Source organism: Impatiens glandulifera, chromosome 7 (genome assembly GCF_907164915.1).
Source record: "Impatiens glandulifera chromosome 7, dImpGla2.1, whole genome shotgun sequence".
NCBI classification, from domain to species: domain Eukaryota; kingdom Viridiplantae; phylum Streptophyta; class Magnoliopsida; order Ericales; family Balsaminaceae; genus Impatiens; species Impatiens glandulifera.
In genome coordinates this window covers 24,124,948-24,135,840 of record NC_061868.1, presented here as the reverse complement: position 1 = coordinate 24,135,840, position 10,893 = coordinate 24,124,948, and positions in this window count along the sequence as shown.

Here is a 10,893-nt window from a genome sequence, read left to right as displayed (position 1 = left end):
TCAAAATTCTCATCCTTTCATTTTCTTCTTCCTGAATCTTCCGGGCTGCAATTTCATTTTCCTTGATTCTTTCTTCGTCGGCTACTATCTTAGCCGCTATGAGTTCTTCAAGTTGTGCCGAAACCGATTTTAAGGAGGAGTCGGTTACATCATTTCCTTCTTCGATGGCTCCAATCCGCTGATTCGCAAGTTCAATCATCCGCTGCGACGATTCTATCTGTTCTTTCATCATAGCCTGCCACGGTGTAATGGTTTCTTGGAAGAATTTATCGAAGCATTCTATGATCATCTTAGGTACGACAGACTCTGCCGGAGGGTTGTTGTGCAGAGGATCATTCGGACTGGACACCAGATTGTCCGTTTCAATGTTAGCATGTTGGTGTTCGGGGGACTTACTTGAAGAAGTCCTGGCCGGGGATGTGGGTGGAAGAGAGTTATTAGCTTCCTTTTTTGACGATTGACCGGCGTCAGATTCCGACCTTTGCATGCCATCCGCATTGTTAATATCTAACCCAAAGGGGTGCGGAACTTCATCTTCCTGACCGGTCTCTGATTCCAGTCGAGTCATTGTTTCATCCATTTCAAGAACCGATTAATGTAGTGCCTCTAGCACCATCTGATCAATAAGGGACCTTTCTTGTGGTTGTTGTTGTTGTATGCGAAGAATGTATTTGTTGAACACCATCAACCGGGCATGAACCTCCACGAGCGGTCCTCTCTTAAGGGCAACCGCGACATTCCTTGTCTTTGCAAGCTCAAAAGTCGAGTTATCAAATTCCACCAGCGTTTCCCAGTTTAGATGTGCCGGGCAGTTTGGAAACATATCGGCGAATCCGGTTTCCGCTCTCATAGATGCCCATTTAAAATATACATCGCTTCGTTTATATGTCTCTGTTGCGAGGTTGTTGAAAACTTTGGGAATAAAAGCATCTCCCATCTCCTTTAGTGCGTCTTCTTCTGTTTCCGGTTGACCGACCGAACCGGTTTCGGCTTCAGCATTTATTTCTGGAATTTCCTCCTCCTCGTCATCCTCATCCTCAACTAGTTTCTCCTTCCCTTTTTTGCTTGCCATATCAGCATTGTTTGACCGTTCTTGTACGGTTTAATGAGTAGGTGATGTAGAGGGGTTAATCGGATGACCGGATTTGTCCTTGGAACGGCTCGAGATGCTGGCCGTTGAAATAGTCGGGTTTGGAACATCAGCCTGAATGTTTAGAGATCCGGATGCCCGAGGAGCCGATATTGTTCTTTCACTTCCGGTTCCTTCTGCCACCGGAGTTTTCTTCTTCTTCTATTGAGTTTTCTTTGTTTGAGTCGTCGGCCGCTTACTTGCTGAGACTTTCTTTGCCTTGTTAGTAAAGTTACCGGATTTCACTATCCTACTACTTGGTAGAATAACCCATGGACCGATTTGGATGTTGAGGTGAAGTAGTAATTTGCCTAGAGGAACGGCATATCCCCGAGACCGGTTAGAGTTGGGATCCACCATCTCGCATAGGTTTGAAAAGATCACCTCCGCCCAGTTTATCTTTTCTCCTTTGACGATTGCGACCATTGTGTCAATCTTGAGACTGGTGAGACTGTCGAAATTACCTCTCCTTGCCTAAATCGACTTGGAGATGATGTCGCACAGTGGCCTGTATTCTGGTTTCAGGTCTCCTTTCTTGCCGGAAACCACTATCGGTTCGTTGGTGCAAGACATGTCAAGACAAACCACTAGGCGTTCATCTTCATCACCACCTTCGGTGACATCAATACCTTCTGTCGGTAGGTGGAAAAGTTCAGCAATTATATCCTTTGTAATCTCAACGGTTTGTCCACCAACCGTCGTAGTGATGATTTCGTCAATTAGAGTGGCATTGGCGAAAAATTTTGTGATCGCATCTTGGTAGATGATGAACGGTCCGTTCAGAAATTGCTCCAGACCCGAAGCAGAGATTATCCCTAAGACATATCGGGCTTCTTCCGAGCCGATGTTTCGAATTTCTTTGAAATCAACTTGGATAATATGGACGAAGAGCGCGGAGTCACGACCAATTTTGAAATTGATGAATTTGATCAAAAGCTTGAAGAATTTGAGAGTGAGTGCAAGAGAGAGAAAGCAGATCGCGTAAAATGAAAATTTTGATGTATGGAGTTGTATTTATAGGCCGCAAGGGGACGCGTCTTAAAATGCGAACCGGCGCATTGAAAGATGTGAGCTGTCACATCGATTAAAAGGAAAAGGCGCCAAAGTTTCCCTCCAAAATTATTGGCGACAATTTTTATCGGTAGGATTTTGATGATAAGTTTAAAATTTGACCGATATTGACTTATAAAAGAGATACATTAATATTATATTAAAACCGATAATATGATAAAATGAAAAACCGATGATAAATCGGTTTGAACAACATGAGCGGTTTTATAATGAAACCGTTTTAGAAAAGACAAGCCTAAGGAAAGAACCTAAGAACCATTGCAGCCATCTTCTCTTCCACCGACTCCTTGGTGAGAATGTTTGTTGGGTTCGCCGGTGATCCCGATCCGAGGTCTGGGGTGGTTGAACAAATGATCCGGCTCAGCTGAGGAGCGTAGCCGAGCCTCTTTTTGGTTTCAACCATTGTTTTCAGGTTTTCAAAAATGACCGATGCCCAGTTAATAGGTGTGTTACTGACGATGTAGGTCATTATATCAAACGTCTTTTTAGAGTAGTTCTGGTTCGGAACCTGACACAAAATGGATCGGGTAACGATGTCATGGAGTATTTATATGTGGGGGGAAAGGTAGGCTTTGAGACCGTTGTTCCGAACCGGGTTACAATCCATGGAGAACAATTCAGCATAGTCATCAAAAGTTTAGTTCGCTCGAGTAGAAAAATCCGAGAATCCCTTAGTGGGCAGGTTGAACATCTCAGAAATTGTTTCTTCTGAGATCTGAATGATAGTGTCATCGTTTATGATAGAAACGATGAGATCTTCGATCATGGAGGCATTGGCGAAAAATTCCAATACCTTAGAGAATAGGATAGGTTCGGATTCTTCCAGGAATCCGCGGAGGCCGGTATCGACTAGTGATTCAAAGAGGAGTTCCTTTATTTCAATGTCATCAGATGAGAGTACTGAATCAAAGTTAACACATAGATAATTTCTAAGTGTGGGATGAGACATTGTTCGGAAGAGTTTTTAGAGAGATGGAAGTTATAATTTTTGCAAGATGCCAAGGTGTGTTGTGGTGTTTGAGAAAGGAATGAGAGGTCTCTTAAATAGTTTGTAAAGAGATAGTAACGCAGAAACATTAATTGTAAGACATTGTCATTTATCATGTGTCTTGTTAATGCTTTAAGGTATGAGGAATCTTTATATTTTCAAGACAATTTTTCTTGGAAAGTAGTGATTTTGTTTTGTCCGAGGTAAAGAATCTGGTTGGAAACTAACTGAATTAAATGTTTTGTAGTTTCCATAAGAACAGAGTTTAATAATGCCAAAAGTATATAGGATTTATATTAAACCGATGTGGACCAGAGGTCAAGTAGGACATACAAAAGACAGACATAGTTAACATATACAACCGGTTCATGCAATAAAACGACCGGTTGTCCGACAGGGTAGTTCTTTAGCGGCCGGAGGAAAAACCGCCTCTCTACTTCTTCCAAGCTTTCTCAAAGAGGTCGAAGAATGAGTCGGCTGTGTCTACAGTCATGATTTGAAGTGGACTTAATCCTATGCCCGGACTAAGAGGAACAACGAGATCGAACAGGAGAGTGCTAATTTGGGGAATGAAGCCGGTGTGGAGAGTGGAGATCATCCAGATTAGATTGTCAAAAAGCAACCTTGACCAGTTAACCGGAACTTCGTTTACGATGGCAGTCATGATGTCGAAGGACTTGGTACAGAAAGTGTTGGTAACATCCTTTCCAAGGATTGATTTACCGACGATATCGTTGAGCAGCTGATATTCAGCCCTCAACGAGGATCTTGCCCCGTGATCATCAATAGGAAGAGGAGAGCGACAAAAATGCTAAAACATTTCAGTTTTCTGTTCAGCCGATGGAGTCAAATCGGTGAAACCTTCTCTTGGAATGTCATAACACCGAGCGAAATCTTTCTCGGTGAATTCAAAAATGGTATCTCTTACCTTGGACTGAATAAGAGTGTCGAAAAAGGGAGTACCACGAAAAACTCTTGCGTTACGGAAGAACTTTATAATGGTATCGAGAAATATGATATGTCGGTCATCCAGAAAGTTTCTTAGGCCGGAGTTCTCAATTGATTTGATCATTTTGTAGATCTCAAAATGATTTGTTCCCAGGGCGGAATCAAACTCAATTTGAAGGACATTTTGGAAGGGAATGTGAGACATTTTGCTCGAGTAGGATAAAAGATTTTAGAGAGGTGTTGAGTATGTTAGATGTGTGATTATGGTTGATGTGCATCTAACTTATATATTAGGCAGTTGATGATGTTAACTAGTGGATAATGCACGTTATATTCTTATAATCGTTGGATAAAAAATATCTTTCCAAAATATGGGGTGGTTGCTACCCTATGAATGTGAGTCATAGGCCTAGACGGTGAGAGATATCATATCTTCATGTCTTTTGAGACATGAATGCTTTGTTTTGAAAAGGAATCTTTTCAGAACAGATACGTCCAAACACAATCAGATATTCAAAAATTTGTTGGAAATCCAAATGTTTCAGAGCATAGTATATCCAAACCGGTTGGTTTTAGTTATTAGTTCCAATGCAGTTATTTGGTGAGACACTAAATAATTGGTCGGTTTACCGCAACCGATAAGCAATGCGGTTTTTCAATAAGTACAATGGAAATTTAATTTTCCAACATTCTGAGAAGAACGGATGGTTTTGTCTGTCCGAGCCGATGTTTCTTTTTTTTATGAAGGTAAAGTTTTGATTTTAAGATATGAGCTGATTTATATCGGCAAGACCAAGGATATTTCTGAAGAATGAAAACTTAGCCTGCAGAGGTTTTGTGAATATGTCGGCTACTTGTTGATCGGTTGATACATATTCCAACCGGATGTGCTTTTGTTGAACATGTTCCCGGATGGAATGGTACCTTATGTCAATGTGCTTAGTTCTTGAGTATAGAACCGGATTGTATGTGATGGCTATGGCACTTGTATTTTCGCAGAATATTGGAGATTCATTGGCAGTGACACCGAAATCTGTTAGTTGTTATTGAATCCATAGAAGTTGAGCACAACAACTTCCGGATGCTAGATATTCAGCCTCTGCGGTTGACGTAGCAACCGATGTTTGCTTCTTGCTATACCATGAAACGAGTCGATCTCCTAAGAATTGGCATGTTCCACTGATACTTTTTCTATCAACTTTACATCCTGCATAGTCTGCATCAGAATAGCTAGTTAGGTTAAAACTTGAGTCGTTTGGATACCACAATCCGACTTCAGGTGTTCCCTTTAGGTATTTTAGGATTCGTTTGGCGGTTGTATAGTGAGATTATTTAGGATTGGTCTAGAATCTTTCACACACTCCTACAACAAATAATATATCCGGTCCACTTGCTGTTAGGTAGAGAAGTGAGCCGATGATTCCACGATAGGCTGTCAGGTCTACTCCCTGACCGTCATCATCTTTATCCAATTTAATTGAGGAGCTCATTGGAGTGGAGGCAGAAGAACATGTCTCCATTCCAAATTTCTTTAGTAATTCCTTTGTATATTTAGATTGGTTAATGAATGTTCCTCCTTCCAATTGTCTAACTTGAAGACCTAGGAAGAAACTTAATTCTCCCATCATACTCATTTAAACTTGTTAGTCATTAGTGATGAAAATTTATCACACAGCTTTGAATCTGTAGAGCCGAAAATTATGTCGTCCACATATATCTGAACAAGTAGGATATGTTTCTTCTTCTCGTATTTGAATAGGGTTTTATTTACTGAACCTATAGTGAAGTCATGCATGATCAAGAAATCTGTTAAGGTATCATACCAGGCTCTAAGAGCTTGTTTCAGACCGTATAGAGCTTTGTTTAGTCGATATACATGACCGATCAGGTCAGCATTTTTAAAACCGAGTGGTTGTTCAACATATACTTCTTCACGTAAGTCACCATTTCGGAAAGCAATTTTAACATTCATTTAAAAAACCTTAAAATTTTTGAAAGCAGTAAAGGCTATGAAAATTCTAATGGCTTTTATTCTAGCTACGGGAGTAAGTTATTCTTCAAAATCAATGCCTTCTTCCTGTTTGTAACCTTGTGCCACTAATCTAGCTTTGTTCCTCGTAACCAAACCGTCTTCATTGAGTTTATTTCTGAATATCCATCTTGTTCCGATAACCGATTGATCTTTCGGTCTAGGAACTAAGTCCCAGACTTCATTACTCTCAAACTGATTCAACTCTTCTTGCATTGCTAAAATCCAGTCTGGATCCACCAATGCTTCATCCACCTTTTTCGGCTCAATCTGAGATATGAAAGCCGAGTTTTCATATTGTTCCAGTATTTGTTACCTAGTTCGGATGGGTAGTAAAGGGCTACCTATAATAAGCTCAGGAGGATGACTTTTATTCCTTTTGAAATTCCGTTGTTTAGGGATGTCTACCAAATGACCGGTTACTTGATCAAGGCTAGACGTATTAGTCGGCTGAGCAATAATGTCAGACTGACCGATGTCCTCAGTTGATACTGAGGTGTCAGCTTCCTGCTGTTTGACAACTTGATCTACTTGATCCGGATGGGTTTTAATAATACCCGTTTGGTCCTAGACAAACGTCTAAAGACTGGAACTTCATCCTCACTATCAGAATGGATATTTTGGTTTTCCAATCTGTTGTATAGATCAAAGGATGATGCGATGTTACTTTAAACCGATTCATCAAATACAACATGAAGAGATTCTTCTACAGTTAAGGTACTAGTATTGTATACTCTATATGCTTTACTTACTACTGAATATCCTAGCATTATCCCAACATCGGATTTTACATCAAAAGCATTTAAATAGGTTTTACCATTCATGTGGATGTAACACTTACAACCGAAAATTCGAAAATACCGAATGTTTGGAATTCTATCAAAATATACTTCGTATGGTGTTCTATTGCGATGCTTGTTAATCATAGATCGGTTTTGTGTATAGCATGTATTGTTGATAGCATCAGCCCAAAATTTTTGAGTAACACCCGAATCGGCTATCATAGACCTTGCGGCTTCCATGAGAGTTCGGTTTCTTCTCTCGGCCAGGCCATTTTGTTGAGGAGTTCTAGCATTGGACAACTCGTGTCCAATGCCAGAATCCTCAAGAAATGCATTTAAAGTGCTGTTTGTAAATTCGGTTCCTCTATCGCTTCTAATGGTTTTTATACGTGTTGATTTCTCATTTTGTAGACGTTTAATTAGGGTAATCAAATTAGATGCGGTGTCACTTTTAGATGTTAGAAATATGACCGATGTATATCTAGAATAATCATCAATAACAATCATAGTGTAGTGCATACCGCCTAAGCTAGTGACTCTAATCGGTCCAAATAAATCCATGTGAAGAAGTTCAAGACATCGGTTAGACTGAATATATCCCTTACTTTTAAAAGATGACTTGGTTTGTTTTCTCATTTGATAGGCTGAACATACTTTTTCTTTGTTGAATCTTATATCACGAATTCCTTCAACTAATCGATTAGTACGAATATAATTTATAATTTTGAAGTTTAGATGGTTTAATATCTTATGCCATAACCAGGTTTGATCACTTCTAGCTACCATACACACAGGATGTTCAATTTCATTCCTCTAGTCTACCTTGTAGATATTTCCTAACTTATTTCCGGTTAGTAGTGTGTTACCCTGAGAATTCTTAACCAATCATGCATGTTTATGAAATTTTACAGTATATCCGGCGTCACACATTTGACTTATACTTAACAAGTTAAAGTGTAGGTTTTCAACAAAAGTACATTATTGATTGTTAGGTTACCATGCACAATCTTACCTTTGCCCACACTTTTACCTCTCGAGTTGTCACCGAAAACTATCATTGAATGGGCTTCTACTTTGATGTCGGTCAGAAGGTTGCTGTTTCCATTCATATGTCTGGAGCAACCGCTGTCCAGATACCACTCAGAGTTTCCAAGCCTCTTCTTCATAACCTGTAAAATATACATATTTACAACTATTTGGTACCCACATTTACTTGGGTCCGTGGTTGATTAGTCTCTTGGGTATCCATACTTTGATTATTCGCATAATTTTCCCGGATATGGTTCTGATGGTCCTACATGCACTCGGTTTAGTGTGTTTTTGTCTACTTAGCGTTACCTTGTGATGTTGAGGTGAGGTTTGATTGGTGTGGTATGGGCTCCTATCACAGGGTTGAGTAGTTTTCCTCTTAGTGAGAGACCATTTGACTGTATCGGGTGGACCTACATAGGTTAGCTCCTTAGCCAATTTAGAATTATGAGATGATTCGGTATAAGTTGAAGAGCTCTTGACAAAGATTATGAATGGAAGCTTGTCTTTAATGAGATTCAATCCTCTGGAGGATTTGTGTTGAATGGGTGTGTTAATATAATAACCGAGACCAAATTTACACTTATATGGTCTCTTATAACTTGCTAACTTCCTAACTACTTCACTAGATCTTTCCCATGCTGACATCAGATACTTGGTTTGCTCATTTTCTTCTTCGGTCAACTCTTGAACTGACTCCTCGAGTTATTCACTATCGGAGGATAGTCAGGTGTTTCTTCGATTTCGATGATCTCATCGGATTGAGCATTATCGGTTTCAGGGTTGGGTCGGACTAATGCTACGGGGTCGGTTCTAAAGTTAAGCCGAGTTGGTACTAAGGTTGATAAGTGTTTGTACTCTACTACCATGTCATTTAATGCATTAATTAAGGCTTCTCTAGTGAATTCATCACATGAAAAATCAAATACATGTTCTTCTTCATTTGCCATGAGACAGGAGATTTCATCATCGCTGTCACTGTGAGCCCATAGACTTCCTCCATCATCGGCTATCATTGCTTTCTGAATCTCCTTTCCTTCACCGGTTTGTGAGTAATTGTTTCGGTTGTTCTGATCATCCGGTTTCCGGTCGTCCCTTCGTGGCTTCTGCATTCCCACCTGTAATGTCCCAAACCATCACAATTATAACACCTAACATTAGATTTATCACCGTAGTTGTAGTTATATAGTTGTTTGTCGGTTGACTTTTTGTCATAAATCTGCTGAATTTCTTTGCAAGCATGGCCATTGCATCCTCAGAAAATTGTTCTGCTGATTTGATCGGTGCAGTGGTTGCTGGTACTATTGATGTAAGTAGTGCCTTGGTAGCGGTTGATGATGATGCTTCATTTTCAATCCTGGATTTCATTTCAAATTCATATGCCTTTAGATCTTCAAACACATCATGTAACTTCATCTTGTCTAGGCAGTTTGATTCCCTTATCACCATAGTCTTTATGTCCCATGCACTAGGAAGAGATCTTAAAACTTTGATGATTGTTTCCTTGTTATCATACTTCTTTCCAAGAACCGACGACTCATTTACTACATTTGTAAAACGATCACTAAACTCATTCATAGTTTCACATGGCCTCATCTTGATGTTTTCAAACTTGAGTGGCCACCATTATCTTATTTTCCTTGGTTCTTTCATTTCCGTCTGGAGTTGAATCACAGTTTCCCATGCCTCCTTTGTAGTTTTGCATTCTCTGACTTTACTAAAAGTGTTGGTCTAGAGACTTGAAGATGTGAATCCTGCAATAATTATCCAGATTGTTTCTCCTTTTATCTTCAGTTGTCCATTCCTTTCTGTCATTCTCAATCTTGATCGGTCCTTCAGACAGAATAAATGTCATTTCATCATCTATAGTGATCAGGTGCAAGTGCATGTATATTTTCTAGTTAGCGAAATCGTCTCCTTCTAGCATTGGAGGTTTCTCGCCAAAAGTCATGCTTGCTTGCTTCGTGTTGCTTGAGTATTGAAACAGACTACTCTGATACCACTTGTTAGGATCTAGATTGCGGATAGCAAATCGGGGTTCAGCCGGATAGTACTCTCTGAAAACACTCAACGGTTGACATTAATCCGGTTAAGAATTAATACCGATTTCAATACTACACAAACTGTCACAAACCCTTGAACCGAGTTCAACTGCAGAAGTAGTTTGTTTCAGGTTGAAGCAACACACACACAGGATGAATAGAGATGCGGTTTGGAGAATGTCGGTTAAGGATTAGTGAGGCGGTTGGAATAGTATGAGTCGGTTAGAATGTGGAGAATCGGTTAAAATATGGAACCGGCAGAAAGTAAGGCACAAGACAGGTTTTTATGGATGTTCGGAGATAAAACTCCTACGTCACCCCTTCTTCTCAAACCAAGAGAAGGATATTCACTAAGGAATACACAAACACAATACACGATCGAGTCTTATTGACTGCTCGATAATCACTTTTAAAATTCTCACATAAATAGTAACACAAACACACTTAAGCTTTGAATCTTAGAGAGATAAACACTTTGGAACTTGCTCTTTCTTAGCTCTTGTTCACTTGTTGTTCAAAGACTTGTTTCTCACACTTGTTCTGGAAACTTATGTCTTTCAACTTCCCCAGCTTCTCCTTTTATAGGTGAAAATGTGCCAACGGTCATATTTCTTCAATGGATAGCTTCAGAGGTTCAGCATAGCATTAAATGCGGTTTAAACTTCCGAGGTATGGAGCAGACCGGCTCTGATTTGTCTTTGATTGATTATGGCAACTATCAGTTGGACAGTTGCCTGCACCTAGGAGATTGCTCCTTTGACTTGTACCAAAATGATAATTGTTTCTTCAGGTAATCTTCTGTAGCCTGCAGCATATCATCAGACTTGTACCAAAATAGTAATGTCACAGTCTGATCCTTTGATATCATCTTCTGC